This window comes from Pseudopipra pipra, chromosome 1 (assembly GCF_036250125.1).
Source record: "Pseudopipra pipra isolate bDixPip1 chromosome 1, bDixPip1.hap1, whole genome shotgun sequence".
Taxonomy (NCBI): Eukaryota; Metazoa; Chordata; class Aves; order Passeriformes; family Pipridae; genus Pseudopipra; species Pseudopipra pipra.
The window spans coordinates 8,473,053-8,496,840 of record NC_087549.1 but is presented as its reverse complement, the minus strand read 5'-3'; the positions used below and the strand labels follow the sequence as shown (position 1 = coordinate 8,496,840).

Sequence of the window (23,788 nt, the reverse complement as noted above, 5' to 3'; positions counted from 1 at the left end):
AGTGGAGAAAACTTCAGCTTTCAGCTACAGACACTTAGCCCAGTCTTACACTGTTCCAAGTCCCTGTAGCCCCCCAGCCGGGGGCTGGGGGGGGGCAGAGCCCCCAACGGGGCTCCTGCCCCTTCTGCTCGTGGCTCTGCAACATGGCTACTTCTTCTACAACTACTACAACTACTTTCTCTTCCAGTCCGCTTGTGATATGTTTATATTTTGCAGAAGCACTCATTGGCTCAAACTTTAAGGGTCACCACCCCCTGGGGATTTACCATTTTACAGCTTCAGGGGGAAAACTGTTTCCCCCCACCACATGGGCTTTCATGAAGATCAAGGATTCTCAGCCAGGATGGAGCAGGGGAAACTGGCAGTGATGGCAAGATCCTAAGTCAGAATATTCCTGGAACAGACATGCATTAATTAACTCATTTGCATTCTTCGAGAATGAAATGGGTGATACTGCATTTTTTGAATGAATTGTATGATATGGCAGAGGAGTATATTGCTCAGGAGGTCTATTCCAAGCTGACGCGCTGTGTGCTTCCCAGAATGGCATTGCAGTTACAGTGGAATGAATCTACTTGGCACTTCCTGAGACCTGGGAAACAGTAAACGCTTCTTTACAATGCAGCACCAGGACAAACCCTCCCTTGAAAACTGCACTGCATTTCTTTTTTTTTTCTTTTTCTTTTTGCACTCATTTCTATGCAGATGAAAAGACGAAAAGGTTTGAAAGAGAATAGGAGAGGGTAAATTTCTGCTCTCCAGTAAACACAACGCATGATAAATCAGTCTGTCTGTAAGGCTCCAGAACGCAGAGATTTGACTGAAAATTTAACTCCCACTGCTGGTAAATCCAATTCAACCTCGTTGATCTGCTATTCCCAGGGCCAAGCTATTCAAAATCCTTTATATACAAAGAGGTAAAAAAATCAAAGGAGTCTCATAAGTGATTACTGTGAAGTTGAGTGGGCAAAGCTCATATTCTCGTACTTTGTGTACCCAGATCATGGGCATTTTAATGTGCTTCCAAAATCTGATCCACAGGAACAGAGGGGCAGGTGGCCATAGAAATACTTTGAGTTTAGTAAATAAATTGGAAGGATGTCTCCATAAAAGCTCTGGATCCCCTGCTTTCATAGCTAGGGTACATCAAAGAAATGATAGGCATAAGGTACTGAAATAATCCAGGGGGAAAAAGGAATCAAACACAGAGGAATCAAGCTGTGTTTAGTCTGTACTACCTATTTTGAATTTCAATCTGATACCTGTAGTGTGATTTCATTTCTTGCTGAGTAAAACTCCACTTTGTTTCACTGGGTGAAATGAGCAGAGCCACGGCCTGCAGTGTGGAGGCAGCGTGCGAGGGCTCAGCTCAGAGACACGTGTCCTCTAACCTGCCTCGGGTTTTCATTTCCTTCATGTATGAAAAAACCTAGGGCTAGAGAACTGTGTTCTGAGAATTTGCAACTTCTTTGCAGGTGGAGTAAATGACAGAGTTGAGCTCCAGATAACTCCTGCTGCCTTTTGGGGGGAATTTCCATCCACTAGCAACCTCCATGCAAGGAAAAGACAACAGTGAAACACTTCACAGCAAACCCTGAAGGATTATTTTGCTGTGGCTTTCCTAAAATTAGCTGTTCAGACTGAAGTTTCTTATGCCAGGAAAATTTCAGATCAGCCATTCTGAGCAAGTTTAGAACAGAAATAAATGTGTTTTCTCATGCTAAATAATTTTTAATTTCTTTGACAAGTTTTGCCTTTTTCCACTCACCAGACACGCTCCGGAGCATGAGTTATGTAGTTCGTAGGAAATAGCTGTGGGGTCCAGAATGTGTCTTTTTCCATCTACCTATAACCACACTCCCACTGTTCAAGACATTTGGCCTTCACTTAGCAATTCTGTGATGCTCCTGTTATGTCCTCAAGCTTGATTTGTCACACCATACGTTGTTGTCCCCACCTTGCAGTTATGAAACCAGTGGCTCTCTGGCTTGCCAAGACTCCTAATCCAGCTATTCTGCAACTCCATGAGCAAACTAGTGAAATCTCAACCAAGACAACGATTCCTTTGATTATCTATAAAGTCTTGATCTGCCACATTACAGCCATTACAGTAGTACCATCACTAACACCTCACTTAAAGCCTTGAGCAGCTGCCTCTTGGTACTTTCCATTACAGACATTTCTTTATATCATGTGAAAATTCAGTCACCCATCAGCTCACAAGCATCGTTTAAATGATTTAATGAAACATGAAACACACTGAAAACAGTCCAAGGAAATTACATCATTGCATTACATCATTAGCTACTTAAACTAAAAGCGTGAATTTCCCATATCATCCAACAGAACGCCACTGTCAATTAAAGATGTACAGATTTTTGTCCAAGAGAAAGACAGAAGATATTAGTAGTGAAATCGTCATCTTTTGCCTAAAAATGCCGGCGGTTTTACCACTAGAGGGTACCGGTGCTCCATAGAGCAAGGGGATAATGCTTGCTCTTGTTTTCCTTCCCCGTGAAACAGGCTCAGGGCAGGTGATGTTCAGGTGATCGCACCCATGTATTTGATATACAAGAAAAGGAGTCTAACGGTGGTGAAAGAGCTTTTTCTTGCTCGCTAAAAATCCTAAGTGTTGATATTAATGGACAAGGGGTGCTGCTTGTTTGATTGCTACCTGTGGCACAGCTCATGCTGCAAGATCCAGTGCACCAAGTGAGAGCCCACCCATGAAAACAACAGATCATGCAGGACAAAAGCTCAGTAAAAACAGGGTGAGAGAGTGAGACAGGAGATCACAATTGACAATGAATAATTTTAAGGTCAAATCTGAGCAGGGAGTGTAGTCCGAAACCCTTGTTGCAGGAAGTGCATGAATGCACCTCAGAGAAGCAATTGCTGAATTTGCAGTCCCCAAAACCACACAGACCACAGAGCCAGGCTCCTGCCCCTTCCTGCAGTAATCTGGGGTGTGAAGGGATAAAAAGCCTGTGTTTGTATACATAGCTGCAATCCATCTTGGAAGGGTCAGCTGTTCTCCTGCTGCACCATTTCCAAAGGACAAACACCAACTGCAAACACCCACAAGTTAATCAACTCACATCTCAGAAATCCTTCCTGAGTGTTTGCAATTGCAACTGCGGTTCAGAGCACTCTGTGAATTTTATTTTGCATTGATGCTATGCAGCCCAGCCTCTTCTGTTTTGGATCTTGGTGTTTGTGAAGCCTGCAAGTCTTGTGTCCTCTTTCTCTGGAAGATGTTACACAGATGTCATCTTTTCTTCATAGTCTCCCTTGCTCAGCAAAGATGATAAAAAGGTACATCTTCCCCTTACTGCTTCTGCCCATACTGTGGGATTCATGGGACATAGGCACCAAGGGTTAGAAGAAAGAAATACGGTAAAAATCAAAGTTTGAAATGAAAATTGAGTCCTATTAAGCCGAAGCTTACTGTTAAACAGTGTTTCAGCAGGTGGCAGTCCAGACTTCAAGACTGTAAATCACATATACCAAATAAGTACCTGAATGTGGTTCTTCAGCTTTTTAAAATTATCCTTGCTTTTATTTTACATAATTTTTCACAGCATATTGCATTGTCCCTGTTTGCAGCATTATGCCTAAAATCTGATTACTTTGTTGTATGCATAAATTGCAGATCACCAAATGGCAGTGCTCTTTTGTCACTGTCACACTAATATGTTTTTCTAGTAAATATTCTTAGTTTTAAAAATCACGTATTTAATACTCATGTTTTCTAATTATGATGTTTTGGTGTATTAAAAACAGCATTACAAAAACAATATATAATTTTCCAGAAAATAAGAAGTAATTTATGACTATGCATGATCATGAATCTAATGTTTCTTGGATGAGCTTCACAGACTGTTTCGTTTGGTAAATTTTTACTGATTTAAATATTTCCCATTTTTTGAGATTTTCTTCTCTATCAGCTTTCATTTGAAGCCAACAGAATGTAGATCTAGCTGAGAACCATCCCTTTCTTCAAAATTGTAGGGGCAGATCACATTGTAATTTGCCTGTAATCTATTCCAAACCATAGCAGTGCTTTTGAAGCTGTTATGAGGACTACATACATCATAGGCAGGCCAAATATTTGCATGTGGCATCATTGTGCTGTGTGACAAAATCTTAAATCTCAACAAGACTTAGTTGATAGTAATGTGTGCTTCTAGTGTTCAACTCCTGCTGCCTCAAAATAGAGAGCTCAAGCTTGTCAGAAGTATCTACAGAGGCCATTTCTCCTCTGTAAATGTAGGGACAGACTCTGGTGACCAGCTCCTATGGGGATGTTTCCTGTGTAAGTTAGCTGAATGCCACTTCTTATGTTCAGCCCTGGTTTGGACATAATTACAAGCACCACCTTTTAATAATGTTCATGTATTTCAACTACTAAAAGAATTTACCTTCTGGCCACAGCAGCCCACTTCTTACATGACCAGGTTTTTCTGAATTCCCTTGCTGTAAATTCAGGTATCACATCTACATGTGGTCAAGGATCCTGGTTATAAAATAATAATCCAGGGTCTGAGCAGGAAAGTCTCTTGAACAGTTATAAGTAAGAAATCCCCTGCAGTGTGACAGTGCAGACTTCTGCTTGCTCTCACTTCTTCAATACCATTTCTTGCAAGCCATTGGGATTTCTTCTGCCTCCAAATGTTCATATGGATCTTAGATTTTTCTGCTTTGCTTCATTTCAAACTTTCATATCTTCCCTTAAAGCTTGTGCTCTGGTTTCATTATGTTCTGCCACCTGGTAAATGCTAATGGAATTCTCTAAGATTGTGATATATAAGGAAAATCTGGCAATGTTTTGCTAAATTTTTGGTTTAGGATACTCAAAGCAATATGGTTCTAAACCATGATTCCCACACACTTTCCCAAATTTCATATTGGAACAACCTTATTTTCTTCAACTATTGGCTTTTACCCATAAGGATTAAAAATGCATCTTTTCTCACAGTTTTTTCAGTTGCTCTATATTCCTACCCACCATCTTTTTCTCTTCATCCAAACTTCATTTTTCACAGAACATCTGCAGTATCTTGCACTGATCGTTTTATGGTTGCTAATGAGAGGCTTGAGTTGGGATTTTTAACACTAAAAAAAAAATGTCATTACCAAATATTTGAGAACAGCTCTTCAGAGAGAAGGGAATGCATGCCTGATTTCCACAGACTTGGGAATATTCACTGTTTAATATTCAGATTCTTGAATCTCTGCTCTTCCAAGCAATAGGACAGAGATCAGTACTGAGATAAGGTGACAGGAAAAATCCAAACACTTTGTGAGGCTACAAAAGTGCAGGGTGTGCAGGGAAAAGCATCAAGACACTTATTGGAGGTCCTGGAGAAGGGAAAAAGCAGCAAGTCCTACAGATAGGGATGTTCAAAGGTTCCTCTTTCTCTGGATTCACAGATTCCACTGAGTACATATGGTTCCATGCAGGAGTCCCTATTTCTATGCCATCATACAGCAAGGACAGGGTAGAAATGCCACACTCAGTAAGATGAATTACACTCCTGCTCTGCTGCAGTGGCAGAGGCAGAGCAAGTTCCTCCACAAGATGCAGAAGAAAACTCTAAGAAGTAAAGAAAGTTCACCAAAAGTACCCAAGTCTCACTGTCATACAAGCTCATCTGACAGGTGATGAGGTGGTAGCCCAGAATGACACTAGTCCATTGGTGACAGAAGTGACAGACATTGTCCCTTGCATGGTAGGAAGCTGAGCAAGAAAAGCCCAAACCCTCACTCATGCCAGGTTTTTGATGATCTTGTGTTCTCATTGGCAGGAATACCTCTGCATTGGCTTCACTGCCCTTTCCTTAAGTCTGGAAAGCTTTTAAAATCAAGATCTGGGAGAGGAAAGCTGTGCTTCACAGCAGGGCACCCAGGGTGCAGAAGAGCAGCTTTTATATCAGATGGTTCCTCTTTCCTTTCCTCTGTGTATAAGCCAAGACTCACGTTAAAGCCGCTTTGTCTTGTTGCTTTTTCTTCAGGTCCATCCTAAAAACCTTTTTCTTTGGTGCCTGTTGACTACCATTGCCAGCTTTCTTAGGGAGTCTGGCATGCTGGTACAAAGTGTTTTGGGTCAGCAATGTCAGATAGCACAGACACCATCAACCTAGATTTTCTGCTCCAGGGAACATTTCAGGAGAATGGCCTGACACATTTCCCAGGTTTGCTGGCTGAGACTGCAAAACAGCCCAGAACACAACATTTCCCTTCCTGGTTTTACTTGGAAGACAAGAGTCATCCACCAAGATCCTATATCCCTCTTGAGACAAGTGTTAAAAGTGCTCCAAAAGGCCTGGCATATGTAAGTTACTAGGAGAGACCTAGACATCTCATCACATGGGTGACTGACTGGGGGATAGATGGCAGGAGCAAAGGAGAGGCAATGACAGAATTAGCTCCCAAGGAGTTGTCTTCTATCCTCCTGAAGCTTGAATAAAGACAGAAAAGCTTCTGACCATTGCAACTAAATATTCTGAGTTACTTCGTTAGGGGGTTTAAATTCTATTTTTATATTAAGTGAAGGGCATTGGACTGAACCATTGTTTGGGGCTTTTATCTGCCATGACCAGTATGCTTATCCATGGGATTATCTCTGGCTGGCAGCGTGCTGCTAATTGAGTTGAGACACACAGACAAGGAAACACGGAGAGCCATGCAGCACAGCAAAGCAGGGAGAGCACAGAGCCCAACTGCATCACCCAGCAGCCCCAGCTGCAGAACCCACAAATCAAAGGAGTTTCAGAAATGCTTCTGACAGGACATTCTCCAAAGAACATCAACAAACTTGTGTGAAGCCATTTGAAGGTAAACTTTAAGATTCATACATTGGTTTCTTCTAATTTTTGCAAAATAAAAGTGTAGGGCATTTGAAAGTCAGCCTGTAATTGAGCAGTCAAGTGCTCAGCCTTCAGCAACCCCTGTAAAGAAGTGAATTTACATTATATAAAGAGCCTAAGATGAGTGTGGTAATCATCCATAAGAATGCCTAAACATCTGGAGAAGAATTTCCATGAAGGTACCTTTTTAAATATCATGAACACTGCTGTGTCCAGAGAGAAAAAAGATCAAGGAGTCTACTTCGAACATGACAAAATCTCAGGGCTACACAAGAATTTTAATCTTTAACACAGACATGCACTGATCTTCCCACAAACCCTTCACATTTATTTAGAAAGGAGGAGAGGAATGAGTTATATACTCTGAGTAAATTTTTAGAAAGCTCCAAAAAATGCAAATGGGAGAAACTTCTGAAATGTCTGTTGTGCCTTTTGCCGTGACTGAAAACACTGTCATTGACATTTTCTACCTTCCCATTTTAAATCAATGAAAATCAAAAGACTGTAGGAGACAGAAAAAAACCCAAACAACCAGAAAAAAACCCAAAGAGCCCACTCACCCACTCTTTCTAGGACTTGACCAAATTCCCTTTTTTCGCAGCCACTCACATCAAATATTTTAGGTCCTCCAAAGGTGATATAGCTGAAAGTGAATTTCTAATGTGAAGGCAGCACTGTCCAGAAATAGCCTCTGTAGTCTCTAATACAGAGTTTCTAGGTAGGGAATTGACAATATTAATTTGATGGTCAGATAGATTCTTACAGTGAGTCTTTGCTCTTTATCCAAGACTTCAACCAGTTTGGAAGTTTTGATAGTTGTAAGGTTTTTTTCTATTTTTGACCCTATGCTGCAAAAAAAAAAAAAAAACAACTTCTAAAAATTCCAGTACTTTCAACCTGACATAGCACTTTCAGCCAGGTGGGATTGCCAAGTGATAAAACCATTTCCAGCTGGGACTGTATCTTCTTTGCATGTGCCTTCTCAAACTCCATCACACACTCACCTTTACGTGTGAACATGAGCACTTCATGCAATGATCTCAGTTTTCAAATGGAGTGGGACATTGAGAAGAAAAGTTGCATGCAATATCCATTCTCAATGGATATTGTAGCATAGTCAAAGATTTGCAGCTGTGTAAGGAAGAGCTGCGTGGCTGCACATGACCTGCACCCCACAACACTGCCAGTACTCTCCAGGTCCAGGTAACAGTTTAGTGGGTTTTCCATTATGGGCAATGAAGGGCGTCCTCATAACGAAGCTCCTGCAGAGCCAAATGTATGGCTCAATTCTCTCAGACTAAGTAGGATCTCTAGATTTTCTGGCATTAACTCCACAGAGAGCTCTATCATTTTGCACCTGAGGTGGTCATACATGTGGCTGTGACACAAGCCACCTGACTCAGGACTCTTCCAGCTAAAAGCATGAAGTATTACAGCTAGAATGGAAGAGAGTTCTTTCCCACACAGTGTTTAATCACGGCCTGCACTGGAGAAAAATCAGACAAAGGTCTCAGATCTTTGCTTTGAACAATCCAGTTGTTAGGTTTTTTTTAAATCCATGAGGACTTTCTGAAAAGTTTCTAATTTTTATATAAGTGAAGAGTGCAGAGTCATTGCTGCATCTTAGCCTATGTTACAACACTGCACATCAGCTTTCCTTAACAGTCTGGTCTGTAGGCTATGACCCATTCCCAGACCCAGTGGTACTGCAGAACATGCTCACACCAATCAGTCAGGGAAGGATTTCTTACTGTGCAGAATGCAAAGCAGATGAGCTACTCTGACTTTATCCACCGAAAGAGGAAAAGAGGAGAAAGGATTTGTGCTAAAAGATGCAAGGTCTAAACCCACATTACAGGAGCTGTGGATATAATGAACAGTGGTGATGTGGAGGAGTGCTTTTTCTTGGAGTACACAAATTGAGACATACAGAATACTGTGTTAACAGACCCACTTTCCCTGCAAATTAAACCAGATTTTTAATCCAGTTTGAGTTGATGCTGTTCCTTAAACCTTTTCTTACACCAGATTCTTCATTTTTCCTTTGTGCTCCATAGATAAGCAGTCTGTAGTTTGGCATTGATGATTGGTCAGGCAACAAGGATTCACAGCTCTGGCCCATTTCCAGTACCCCAGAAAATGGCATTAGCTGGAGGCCAGGGAAAGGCCACTGAATGTAGAATATTCTAAAATATCTCTCTAGAAAAGAACTGGGAATGTCTCAGAGGCTCTGGATTATCTCAGATACCACGTGAAATGAGCCATTTTTAAGCATATCAATATAAGAGTCTTATCTCAGTGTGATTGCAAGGAATGGGCTTTTATCTGATAATGATGGACTACCTGGTGCAACTTTTGGATGCCTTTAGGATGTTACCTGGGCAGCATAGTCTCCTAATCACACCTTCCCCAGATGCCTCAATGCTCACTGCCATGTCCTTTCTCTCAGTGCAGAAATGAAACCACTCCCTGTAACTCAGACTCACACCAATCAAACCACTGCCACAGGTCTTACACAGTTTATTACCTGCCTTTCAAAATGTATTTGAGGGCTTCTCTTCTCTGGTAGTTCTGTATGAACACTGGGATTTTTTTAAACATTTTAGTGGGAAGACAGAAGAGGGACAGAAAGTGGATTTCAACCCTAAAATGTCAGCTCCTGCTTTGATGGTTTAACATGTAACAAGATATGTGATCTGGATAGAAATGTGAGGGTGATGATCAGTTGTTTAGAGGCAAATACCTTTATAATAGTGGAGGTTTTTCAATATTTTGCCTTTAAACTAATGAGAATATGTCAATAACTTTAAAGTGATTCAGCAAAGGTGCTCACAGAGGCTGTGTCATATGGAATTTCTGTAAGAGCTGCACCTCACAGGAAAGAGCATGAAGGATCTGCAGATGCAGGTCCACAGTGCTAATGGAGCCACTGAGGTCAACACAGGAACAGCCGAAGTGTGTGGCACAGATAACTTATTTGTGCTTCTTTTTCATCTCCAGTTCACATTCATTAGTAACTGATGAGTTGTGTTAGCATGGCAAATGAATCACAATCCCCTTGAAGGTGAACTGTGGATAAGCTCTTTGGAGGTCATTGTATCCTCAGAAGTCTGATTTACACAACCAGGCAGTAACAATAGCACATGGTATTCGTACCTGTGTAAATCTGATGCTGTTTTAAAGTATTTCTGGTGTTTTGCATTGCCATAAGCAATTAATCAGCATTCAGAATTCAGAACAATCATCTGTAAGCATGTGATATTTCATTTGAACTCTGAAGTCACTGGAGGAGGTTATCAGCCTTTTCCAGACCTGTCCAATTTTATTCCTGAAGTGTTTCACCAGCATCTGCAACAATGCTTCTCAACACAATGTATGATGGCCCTTTTGCTCAACTGACTCGTTAATATCTCAGATTACATTATCCCCGTTCAACCGGACAGGTTCAAACAAAGACAATTCTATGAAACCTTCAGGAAAAAATGGTAATATGGAAGGGAATATTATTATTTGTTTTTCTTTGAAGAAAGAGCTCTATTGAGTCAAATAAGTAAACTGAAATGGCACAGAATTCAGCATATGTAAAGTCCATTTAGAAAAATAAAGCCCAATTTGCAGGAATGAGTTCTTATTGCAGAATGAAATCTAGCAAAGCAGTTTAATCTCTGTTAACAACTCTGTTGGGACTCACACGTTTGTTTCCTCAAAATACATGAATCTTTGGGTCTCTCCTTAATGGAATAGCTGTTTTTACTGAAGGATGTTCCTCTGTAACAGAGGAGAGCTGGGCACAGTGGGACACAGCCTCGGCGTAACTTTCCTGTTCTTACTTAACATCCATGGGAACAGAAATTCCTATTCCTAATTCAAGCTTTGCCACCTCCTTCTGTTGTGGCATCAATGCAGAGAGTGGCCTAATAATGAATCTGTAAGAGTGGAGAGTTACATCCATTTTCAGGTACAGCATGACAGATCTGACCAGCCAGCAATGAAGCTCACTCAGAGAGCAGAACAGCCCTGAGCTGCACAGACTGTACCAGCTGGATTAGTGGGAGAGCAGATACTTAACTCATATGTGTGCACACAGATATTTGGGTGCCTGAACTGAGTATCTAAATCATCCATTGAATCTCATCTCATGCAGGTGAACAGAACAGAAAGCCTGGAGCAGAAAGCAGCAATACTGATCCTCTGCTTACAACTTCCAGTGCTTTCTGCTTCATCCGAATACTGGGATGATGGGGAAGGATTGCATCTGACATTTAAAGCTTTGGCCTTTTCCTGTCAAATTAGGACTGATGCAGAGGGATAAATGTCAGATCTAGGCTTTTACTGACCTCCCAGACAATTGTGATGGTTGACACAGGCATCTAAAGTGTGTGGAAAATCAGGTTTCCCTCCCTCCACATCCCACCAAGACATCTCCAGGGATAGGGTGACATACTTGCCATGTGACTACAGAAAACAGTGAGCACTACAGTGAGCACTAGGCTGTAACTCTTTCCTGGGTGAAAAACATAGTGAATCAGATGATCCCTCCAGTATCTCAATGCTCTGATTACATAGGGATATTAGCCCTGGCTATCTACAGCATTGGCTGTACATTTTTATCTGGTATAACATGGCTTGAAGTTGTTCTCAACACTGATTAATTATTTAGCTCATAGGGTCTAACTGCTCCAGGGATTTTTTCTGAGTAGTCTTGATCAAGATGCTCATGACTGATTGCGCATTGATTTTTCCATTGCTTACCAGCAGCAGTAGTCCCACAAAGGTTCAGAATTCTGATCTATACTCACAGTAGTTCATATTTTTTTTAAACAGGAAATTAAGGAGGCAGTTCCAGGTGGCTTGTTAGCGGAGGGGGAGGTGGAGGGTGGGGAGGAGAGACCTTGAAACTATTAGTTTTCAAGTTATTAGAAGTCTGGGGGTGCTGTGGTAAATTTAATGATAAAGTTAATTACTCACAAGAACAAAATTTGAAAGGATTTCATGGTGAATACTTCACATTAAATTACTGGCACTATTTTGGTCATTGTGACATTTTAAAAGTAAGCACATGGTTATACTCAGCTTGCTTGCAAGGTTATTAGATGTGTCTCAAGATGCCTGCTTTAAGTGTGCACTAAACAGATGTAATGTGGCTGCGGATGCTGTTTATCTAACACAAGTGACTCAACATGCCCATAATAGAAAGCATGTAATTAAGTTCTGCACACACCACTGTTGGAGTTGTGGCAGGCTAAGAAATATTTCATTCTTTAGACTCTTGAGGGAACTTGTGCTCCTTCTTCCAGCATGGATCACTATGTTTTTTCTTTCACAGGACAGAAGAATACAAAAGTGTGTGAAATCTTTCAAACACAAATATTTTTTTGCCAGGAATTTTGAGTCATTGTCCTTATGCAAGACATGTCCCACTGTGCACAAAAGCAGGAGCAGCTTTTCCCTTGGGCCAGCACAGCAGAAATTAATAATGCAATGGTCATCTTGTACATTGTTGCATCTTTCAACCTTGCTCCAGTGCTTAAGCTCACGTCAGCTTTATTCTTTCTGTAATTATTTAACGTGGAAATTCTTTATGTTGGACGATACTGTCACATATAAAAGTTTTCTTACCTTCTGAAAGTTGTTTCAGATTTTGTATTTATTTCTAGCACAGCTTTTATTAGTGCCCTAATTTACAGAGCATGGAATAAATTGTATGTCTGTCTATTTATCTTTTGTTACAGCATTAATCTTTCCATTTTCAGCTCAAAAGCAGGGTTTACATTGTAGCTATCAGATCCAGCAATGACTTCATAGGCTGATTTAGCAACAATCCCTTTCACTTAGTTGATGTCCCACAGATTCAAACATCATGAGTTGGATGATAAAGGAAGAAGCAAGAAATAACAGTTAAAAAAGGATTGAATCCAGGGGTTGCTGGTTCCTCTCTACTTGCTTTTATGGTGCAGTAACCTAGCTAGATTGGAGTTACACTAACAATTCCTTCAGCTAATGTTCCTAATTGATAAAGTAGCAATGCATCAGATCAGAAATCTTTTGCGTGCATGTTTTCCTTCATTCAGCTAGGAACAAATTAAGTATAGACACATTTTCTAGGATATAATTTATTTCATAGATATATGTGAAATACATGCCTATGCTTTTGGGAGCTACCACTTCTAATATCTTAATGACTTTTTAGAGTCAGCATGCATTGGTATGGTTTGTATGCTTTTGCCTGTGCCCTCAGGTCCTCCTCTACATTTAGTCCCCTCCTCCTGCAAGATGGAATTCAGACTCCTCCAGACCATGAACCAGCTTGCTTGCCTGGTGAGGAAATTCCAAAATGGAGGCAGAGCAGGTAATCCTTCAAATCCTATATGCTGTTTGATGGACTTAGGTGCCTCAGGACCTCTACAATGTGGGTAAAACTAACAGGTTGATGCAGAAGTGTCTTGGCTGAGGAATTTAAAAGATCACTTGAGCACTGTCGCATAAGACAGCATACAGAGCACCTCAGTGATCTGGAGACATGGCAAGACTCAAGCTTGTGCAGTCCACCTGCCAGCATTCAGGAGAACCAACATCCAGTGTAATGACATGACAAAGTTATCCTGGGTTAACTGTCTCCTGGTGATCCTCTCAGGAGTATCTTCTTCTCTGTTACTCATTCGTTGGTGCCCAGTGGGAACTCAGAAAACCTGAAATATTAACCTGGGCAGATTCAGATAACCTTAATTCTACCCTACCCTCAGCCTTATAGTCTGGACTTTGGCAATACTGGGCTTAGGGGTAGTTCAGACCACATGAATCTGTTGCCCAGTCTTCACTAAGCACCACAAATTTACATTGATATCCCTCTAGTTACTCTGTGATGGGATTTCAATCCTGATTAATAAGAAAAAAATATTATCTGTGGTCCCTGAGAACAAGTTTCTCTACACACACCCTTAAACCTTACCCCGAAGATGGAGAACCAGATCTGGTCAAACAGCAGGCCACACTATTACTGTTACTTATTAGTACCTCTAATTTAATTGTAGGGTGTGTTAGTATGAAAGTGCTAGAATTAATGAATCTATAAAGGACATTAAGACAAATGTAGCTGAAGTAGAATGGGTTAATTTTTCATGCTAAGAAGGAATTAATTAATGTGAGGGCACAAAGTCCTATGCTTTCACAGTTAATCTGCTTCCATTATCATTGTAGTGTAGATAAAGCAGGCTCAGGTATTTCTACACCCCACTGAAACCTGTGCCATACTTGTGTCTTTTGTTTATTAAAAGCAGTACATCTGCAAAGGCCATCACTGAAGGAAAGTAATGACAGCTTGAACAGAAGTGCATAAAATCCAGGAAGTCTTTGATGCACAGAATGACACACTTTATATATCTTACTTCCACAGTCTGAGTTAAGCCAAGCACCAGATTTGGCATCAGGTGCTTCACTCTGGCATTGAGTATTGGCTTAGGCCTAGATATTTTATTTTCTTTTCCCTGGAACATAAGGCATTGCCTATTTCTTAGGCTTATCTGGGAATTATTTTGTTATAGCAAGAAATGATTAGTGTCTCAATCTTCACACGCTTGGTCTTCAGTATAGGACTTTTTTATTTAAATGATTCAGACACATTGTAGAGATGACTTTGTCATTGTCCTGGTGAATGCACTGCATCTCTGATATCATCTGAAGAAAATAATTTTCTGTGACTACATATGACTGAAGCTGTTGGTCCTTGTAGCCTTTTCCAGTGATTCTGGAGGCTGACCATCCAGCATGGAGGTGCTGGAGGGGTTGTAACTCCTGCACATGCAGTGGACACACCACTGAAATGAACATGGAAAGGTCATAGAATCATAGAATATCCTGGCTTGGAAGGGACCCATAAGGATCATCAAATACAACTCCTGGTCCTGCACAGGACAATCCCAATAATTCCACCATGTGCCTGAGAGCATTGTCCAAATGCTTCTTGAACTCTGTTGGGCTTGGTGCTGTGACCACTGCCCTGGGGAGCCTGTTCTAGTGACCGGCCACTCTCTGAGTGAAGAACCCTTTCCTAATATCCAACCTAAAGCTCTCCTGACACAGCTTCATGTCATTCCCTTGGGTCTTGTCACTGTCATCAGAGAGAAAAGATCATGCCTGTCCCTCTGATTCCCTTGTGAGGAAGTCGTAAACTACAATGAGGTCTCCCCTCAGTCTCCAGGCTGAACAAACTAAGTGTCCTCAGCTGCTCCTTCTACGGCTTCCCCTCCAGACCATTACCATCTTCATGGCCCTCCTTTGCACACTCTCTAATGGCTTAACGTCTTTTTTATATCACAGTGCCCAAAACTGCCACAATATTCAAAGTGAGGCTGCCCCAGTGCAGAGCAGAGCGGGACAATCCCCTTCCTTGCCCAGCTGGTGATGCTTTGCCTGATGCCCTCCAGGACAGGGTTGGCCCTCCTGGCTGCCAGGGCACTGCTGACTCATATTCAACTTGCCATCGACCAGGACCTGCAGGTCCCTTTCCCAGCACTGCTTTCCAGCTTCTGGTTGCCCAGCCTGGTCAAACATCCAGGACTGCCCTGTCTCATATGCAGAATCCAGCACCTGCCCTTGTTAAACTTCATGTGGTTGGCGATTTGCCCAGTCCTTGAATTTGTCAAGGTCACTCTGCAGGGCCTCCCTGCCTTTGAGGGAGTGAACAGCTTCTCCCAGTTTAGCATCAGCAGCAAACTTAATATACCTTCCGGTCCAAAATGCCTATCTTTCTCCTTATTCCATGTTTCTACACTCCCTGCAATTTTACTGACCAGCTCTTCTCCCTGCTTCCCAGAACAGCTGTAAGAAGCTGACATGACAGCACAGGATGTCAAGTGAAAAGTATTAAATAAAGGAAGCAGACATCAGTAGCTTCATTTTCCCCCTGTCAGGTTTAAAATAACTTTTGATGAATAGGGAGAACATCTTTTCATGTGAGCTAAAAATATTACAGGAAATTAAAAAGGGTTGTGAAGATGTTTAATCTGGAAAGTATATTCTATCATTATAACATCTTTTACGGCAGTTTTAGTTCTGATTTGAGCTCAAACCCTCAAACTAAACTTAACTTTGGAGCCCTCACAACATCTCCAGAGCGTATGCTGGTTGTTATATTTATAGACAGTGTTACATGAATGTTCTTCCCTCTTTTTGTGCAGCTATTCAGTAGATATCAAGGCAGTGGGTAGTACTCCGGAACACATCTGTTTGATATACCAGCATTATGGAGTCAGGAAGGTTTAATTTAGCAACTTTAACTGCATGAATTGTTCACAGAGCTTAGATGTGAGCAACCAGAAATTATTTAATTATTTTTAACATGAATACCAAATTACTTAGAGGCAGGTTTGTATGTGGGAGTGAGCATGTGAATGTGTATCTGAATTTATTCGCTGGCAACTAAACGTCCTACAGATATTGGTTTGCTACTTCTAGGAGAGCTGAAAGATCTAAACTACCTTGATCATCACCCCTATCCTAAAGAGGATTTCCCAAAATGCTTGAACAAATCTGGCAAATCAAATTATTAATTTATTTTGTGAAGTGTTTCTACTCTTTAGCTAAAAAAAAAAAAAAAAAAAGAAAAAAAGAAATAGAGAGACAAAATGAACACCTGTGCCTTGGGGAACGAAGCCTAGAAAGAAACATTTGGAAACTTAAGAAAGAGTATGAAAGGAAAGCCAGAGATTGATCTTATGCTTATAGAAATTACTGGCAAAACCGTCAGTGACTTTAATAGTGAAAGATCAGAGCTTAAAGTATGAACCCAAAGGGGAAGAAAAGAAACAGGGCAATGATGAAAGACAGTAGGCAGAGAGAAATGGTGACAGTCAGGCAGCAAAGCCTATAACCAAACTCTTTCATGTGAAAATCTCCACGCTTCAGTGACCTAAGCACTTCTGATGTCTGGTGATTTCCCTCTTTGGGAGAGATGGCCCCAAACATACTGTCACTGTGCACCGAACTCAAGATGTTCAAAGTTGCTGATTATTTTTCTTTGATGTTTTCTCTCTTTTTTTTTTTTTTTCCCAGCCAATTTTTGTTACCTTAAGAATTTTTACCCCACCAATTCTGAGTACCTGTGTCTCTGGTGAATGTGAGACACCTTAAAGAGCAATTTAAAGAGATATCTTACAACTGTAAAAAAAGCCTCTTCATTGTAATAGCTTGGAGTACAGGTGGCAAATTGAGCTGCCCCTTAGCTAATATCATAGTTTTATGTGCTTGCCAGCAGACAGATATGTACAGAATGGGAGAAACCTACTAAGGCAATGAAGGTTCAGGGAGTGGAAGCAGACAGGATTTAGCTAAGGTTTTATTAGGAGAAGGAGTTAGTTCTGAATTTTATCATGTCACTTCTGAAGGCCTGGGGCTTTAATCGTGCAAAGACTTTACTGTGCAATCTGTGATGGATATTACACCATGATACATCATTCCCTGTTCACAACACAAATTCTTTTCTGATTGAGATTTTTGAAAACTTTGAGAAAAATAAAGCATATGATTCACCTCCCATTGATCAGCTGAACCACACTAGGCTGCAGAGCTTGTGAGGATGTAATCTTTTGGGGGAGTTAAATTTTAACAGACTGCTGGGGTTATTTTTGGTTTGTCATGTGCAAACTGACTGTAATCTCATTGGTACCCACTGAGAAGGCAGAAAGGATGAGGGCTGTGCTAGAACTGATGGTGAAAGGTTATTCTTAATTTTGATCTGGCAAGCGAGTTATCAGCCATCATGAATGACAAGATTCCTTCTCCCACTCAGTCAGCAACAAGCAGACTTTAAAACCTACTGTCATAAGAAAGCATAATTACAAAGCCATTTCAAAGTCAAGGTTGAAAACTTCAGATGCTTCATTGCCCCTTAGTATGAGAATATGAAAGAGCATCATACTTTTTCCTCCTTGCCTTCATTCACTAATACTCTAAACAAAATCTGCAGCTGTTCTGGGAGGCAATTGACAGTTATAGACAAGAAAGAATGTTTTATCTTAAAATGGAGAGAGAAAAGCTTTAAAGAAATGAGAGGTTTCTGGATATTTTTGGCAAAATCAAGCTCTGGATCAAATTGTCTGGCAACAGAATGGAGGTCTTTACCATGACGTAAGAATAAATGATGCCACAGGCTGCTGAAAAAAACTGCTTATGACTGGATGAGGCTTTATGTTAATTTAAAATGTAGTGATTCAATAAACAGCAAAAGTGGGGATCATTTCATGGGTTTGTGGGATGACATACCACCACAAACTAACGGAGTAAAGTTTTCCATCAGCATCAGTGCTGATTTGAAACATCTGTTTTCAAAGCTAAAGCAAACCAAGGGAAAATTAAATAACAAATTTATTTCTTAAGTAAATGCTTCTATTTACCCTCAAGGAAATATTAAAAAGAGACATGTAAGAGGATCATTTGATCTAGTTATATAATGCGAACAAATCTCTGAGTAACAGCTGCAGCACAAAGAGGGCATCAATGTTAACTTTCCAGCATGGGCATCAATGTCTGACAATTGGCACTCATGGAAAACACTTTGTTGCATATGCAAAAACCAGTTGCTAAGAGGATCTGACAACTATTTAAAGCCAGAAAGTGGCAGGCATCTTTATGCATGCTCAGTGTTATGGTGTTTCTGTAATCCTCTCAACTTTAATGCAAATATTTGTGGGTGAGAGGTATCACCTAAGTTGAGTAAGATCTCTACAGTCTCGCATGTAATGACAGAAGAGAGGAAGAACAGAACAGAAGAGTGATGTATAGCCCACATACAGAATGAGCCACTGGCTTCTATAGAGCCTGGTGCCAAAATGAAATGATTGCCTTTATTCAACATGTCCATGCTCAAACTATTTAAACCCTACTGCTGATGAAGACCTACTGAACCCTTGTATGCTACATGTCCTGCTGCTTTCCACAGACTGACAAATATGAGACATAAGGTAAGCTCACCTGCCTGACGTTTGCTTGCTGGTGACAAGAGAGAAACCTCAAGTGGGAACTGAAATTGTAGACAAAATGTCATCCGACACAAACACGTGCCAGAAGCCCTGTCTTGTGAGTATGAAATATTGTCCACACAATTCAAGATAAGATAATTCAAAGAAGCTGCTTGACTCTAATCACATTTCTGAAAATTATGCTTTTTTTGCTTTCTGGTGTCAGTCTGATATCTGACCATAAGCATACTTTAAGCATACACCTCACCAATTTCTTCTTGCAGACAGGAAGACAAGGTAACTTCACATACAGCCTCTCAGTGCAGTCTGGCAGTGCTCTTGTGATTCCCACAATTTTGAAACACTCTACAGAGGCAGGATCCAAAACAACAGAGGTAACATTTCTGATGGGAGGTTTCTCTTAGAACCGTATTAACAATAACCCAATAAATTAATTCTGCTATCTTCACAATTCTCCTGGGTGATGTCAGACCATACCTAATGCTGCCTTCCCCTGAGTTACACAGGCAATTGGAGCACGCAGAACAAATCCAGAGTTCTGATGAAGGAGACCTTAGGAAGTGCAAATTTACAAAGGTTACAGGGCCAATATTTTCTGGAAATTTCCAGGACCCACTGTGCTAACAAAACTTCAGTTAATGGAGCCTTGTTGAGACACTCCTGAAGTGTGAGGCCTGTACTCAAAATTCATTAAAAAAAAAAAAAAAAGAAGCCTGTTCTGTGTTATTAAGAAACAGTGGCTTGGTAATTTCCTTTGCAGGACATACTATTTAACCTGGAGCCAGCTTACAATCTTGGAATATGAATTACCTTGCACTAGTGCTATCAATACCAAACACACAGAGGTGTGCTTTTGCAGAGCAACTGGTCTCTTTATATAACCTTAAATTGAAATCATCCATTGCCTTCCAGTGCTTCCACGTTAGTGTGTGATTTCAGCCAAAGCCTGACAGCGAAAAGCAGAAATTGAGTAGGAGATTAATGTTATCTGGTGACAAACAACTGTGGTGAATTTTCTAATAATGCTGATAATAGCTCATTAATCACAAATGAAACCCTGCCATAATACAGCCACTGGCTCATGGGGTAAGGAGGAGGTTACGCACAGTAAGAGCAATCACCCTCCCTGCACCCTTCCCAAATGCCACGCAGCCCAAGTGGTGTCTGCCAGCACAGCCCATTTTGATGACCACAGCTGCTGTCAACACAACTGTATCACTTCCAGGAGCACTTATACTCCCCAGGAATGGGGAAAAATCATTTCTGGGACATGCAACACGGCATGTCAGACTAGGCAGAGAGCTCTCCCTGGGCAAAAGTTCATCTCTGCGGTGCTGTGAGCTCCCAGGCTGTGGGTGTGTAAACTGGCAAAAATCTCACAGGTTATAACATCACAAGGAAAGACCAGTTACTTTTGGTTATGCAGGACCACATAAAAGACAGCCACTCTTGGCTGTCTTGCCATTCTGAGATTTACCTCTCTCCACCCCACTGAGGCAAGTAATGTTGACACCATGAATACAGAGGTAAAACAACTCCATCTAGTGCACAGAGACTGCTGTGACCTTGAGGAATGAGACCACTTTCTGTCTGCCTGAGAGCTGCGACTTGCTCCCCCTCCTCCATGGAAGTCTGGGACCTGCTTGTGTCAGTCCCCAAGTCCCCATGAACTACAGTCCCTAACAGAGCTTTCGACACAGCAAGGTAGGATAAACTTTGCAAGGTGATAACCTACATTTTTAATCTTGCCCCTCTGCACTGTTTTTCTCCTCCTTGGCAATTCCTCATTACTTGCTGCGTGTTTCCCTCATAGTCTCCCAGCCCACATCTCTTGGTCACTTTCTCTAAATCCCTTTAGCCTTGGCATTGTCCAGAAGCTGCAGAGCACAAAACATTACCTCCCAGCACAACCACAACCCAGAAGTGATGACAGCTCTAGAGAGCATCTCCAGCTGTAAACCTATATCTGGTATTTAGGATTCATTTTGTGTTATCTTTACGCTGCAGATCAAGCAGCAATTTAAATACATGAGTAAACACACAGATTCAACATGCCAAAGGAGAAAACATTCTCCTGGGATATACACAAAAGGCAACTTAGTGGTTTTTTTGCCTCTAAGGCTTGCCACTGCCAAAAGACCTTGAAATTTATCTTGTAACTGCCCACTGCTCTTTTTTTCCATCTTGTTGCTTGCTCCTTCCCACCTTGAGGACACACTGTACTTTGCAGTACAAAGAGATACAGAATTTGTCCTAGAAAAAAAATCAACACAAACCAAAACGTTTTACTAGGAAAAAACAAAGCAACATGTTTCTATCAACTCCTTTCTCACCTTAGCAAAACACTGCTACCACCTTAATGGAGGAGCATCTAAATGAATAATCCTTCCTAGTCTGCTTTAAACTTTAATCTTTTCATTTTAAAATACAGCCTTCTGGCTCTGAGGTATTAAATACTTAAAAGGGTGAATTCTGCCCTCACCTACCAGTTCTCATGGGATAATTGCCATTCCAATCCTACTGGGAAAGATACACTGGCTTTGGTCTCAGGTTAACCGATTCAGAACCTATAACGTGCAACTTCTCTCCCTCCTCAGGTTACAGCATTTTATTGACTTTTGGTGGCTATCTGAGCAGACTGAACGTCTGTATATCTCACTGCAAGCTAAATCCAAGAATATATGGTGAGCAAAAGTCTAATACATTAATAAATAATAGCCGTGCAGAAGAAGGTAGGAATTCAACACCTTCTGCAAGTACTTGCAAGGGTAAAAGCAGTGCCCCCAGGCACCCCAGAATGAGCTGCTCAGTCTGACAGGCTGAAGAACCAAGGGCATGGTATGGTCATGAAGAAACAACTAGTGCTGCTCAATGACAGAAATTCATTCTTTGTTAATAAAATTTTATGGCTGAAACAGGTGATTTAAAGGCATTTTGGTGTCCCGTGTTTCTCTCAAGGAGGCAGCAGAAGTGTGTTAGTGGTAAAACAGCATGAGCCAAGTAAATGTCAAAGAGAACTCCTCGGAAGTTGTCACTTGCAGTGGTGGATGGACTCCAAGAGGTGATACAGCTGGACCTGCCTTGGCTCCTGCAGACAGTGCCTGGTGATATGTTATATTGGCAAAACCAAGAGTCCCCAAACCAGACAACCCAAAATAGAATTTGCAACCATCCTCAAAATCCATTCCTAGCACTGCAAAGGCCAAGGACTTGGAAAAACTGAAATTCGTTTCCAGTCTAAACACTATTTTCTGTCTCAGCCATCTGTTGCTCCCCTGCTTTCCCAAGGGAGTTGTGCCAGCTGTCTGTGCTGCACAGCTCCCCACTGAAGGGCTGCAGCCCAGGGAATGGCCCGTGCTGGGGCAGGGAGATGGGGGGGCAGAAGGAGTAGTCCAGAGGGGCTGTGAGGGGCCAACCACAGCCCCATCCCCACCTGTGCACAACTCAGTGTGGGGGGGAAGTGCTTTCGGTCCATATTTCCGCAGAAAGTTTGGAAAAACCATCACACTGGTGGGTCCCATTACCCTCAGTGAACCAAATATCAGTTTATACATCCTGGATGTTTTAACATTTTCTTTATTACTTAATTGAAATTAAAAAAAAAAGGAAAAAAGAAAAAATATTATTTTGACACTCATTCTAGAGGAATTTTTTTAGGTTTTGTTACTAACTTTCTGGAGTTAACAGAAATGACCACTGCCTGTCTGAGTGTCTGGAAGGCCAGTCACAGTCACAGTCAGGGGCAACCCTGGATGTGTGTATAGACTGGGGAATGAGAGGCTGGAGAGCAGCACTGCGGAAAGGGAGCTGGGGGTTCTGGTAAATGGCAAGTTGAATATGAGTCAGCAGTGCCCTGGCAGCCAGGAGGGCCAACTGTGTCCTGGGGGGCATCGGGCAAAGCATCACCAGTAGGTCAAGGGAAGGGATTGTCCCGCTCTGCACTGTGCTGGTGAATCCTCACCTTGGATATTGTGGCAGTTCTGGGCACCACAACATAAAAAAGACATTAAGCCATTAGAGGTAAGCAAAGGAGGGCCATGAAGATGGTAAAGGTCTGGAGGGGAAGCCGTAGAAGGAGCAGCTGAGGACACTTAGTTTGTTCAGCCTAGAGAAGAGGAGACTGAGGGGAGACCTCACAGTGGTCTACAACATCCTCATGAGGGGAAGCAGAGGCACGTTCTCTTTACTCTTGTAACCAGTGACAGGACTCAAGGAAATGGCATGAAGCTGAGTTGGGGGAGGTTTAGGTTGGATATCAGGAAAAAGTTTTTCGCCAGAGGGTGCCTGGGCACTGGAACAGGCTCCTCAGGGCAGTGGTCACAGCACCAAGCCCGACAGAGTTCAAGAAGCATTTGGACAATGCTCTCAGGCACATGGTGTGATTCTTGGGATGTCATGAGCAGGGCCAGGAGTTGGACTTGATGATCCTGATTGGTCCTTTCCAACTCAGCATATTCTATGATTCTGTCTGATTCTTGATGAACAATTAGTGTTTTTCACATGCTATTGACCACTGTCAGAAATGTTTTTGTGTTCCTCACCTTAAAGAAAGATTATTTCAATGTTGTCACTGTAACCCAATTACATCTCATGTCAGAGCAGAACAAAAGCAAACATGATTTTGGCTTCAAGCCTGCCAGCATCGCTCAGTGCTTCAGTGATTTTATTTTCCCTAAGTCAGCAGTATTTAAATTTCTCTGTAAATTATTCCTGGTAGTTTATTCATATCTCAACAGCTGGATTGTGGCACTGTGCCCTACATTGTATCAGTGTAGGCTGAGCAACATGGAGCCACTGTGCCTCAGAGATCAACTCTGATTTATAGCTGACTCGGGCAGAATTTATTTTGGGATGACAGAGTGGATGATCCATTCCCAGTGGCTGTTTGACAGCAGGAGGAAAGCAGCCACTGCCTTGTGCATATGTGGGACAGGAAAAATCTCC

General features: G+C 41.6%; 1 protein-coding gene across 3 annotated transcripts in view; it reads right to left on the bottom strand.

Annotated features, from left to right (window-relative positions):
- KCNQ3 (potassium voltage-gated channel subfamily Q member 3) overlaps window positions 1–23,788 on the bottom strand; it is a 202,527-nt gene that overhangs the window by 38,910 nt on the left and 139,829 nt on the right. The window lies entirely within an intron of this gene.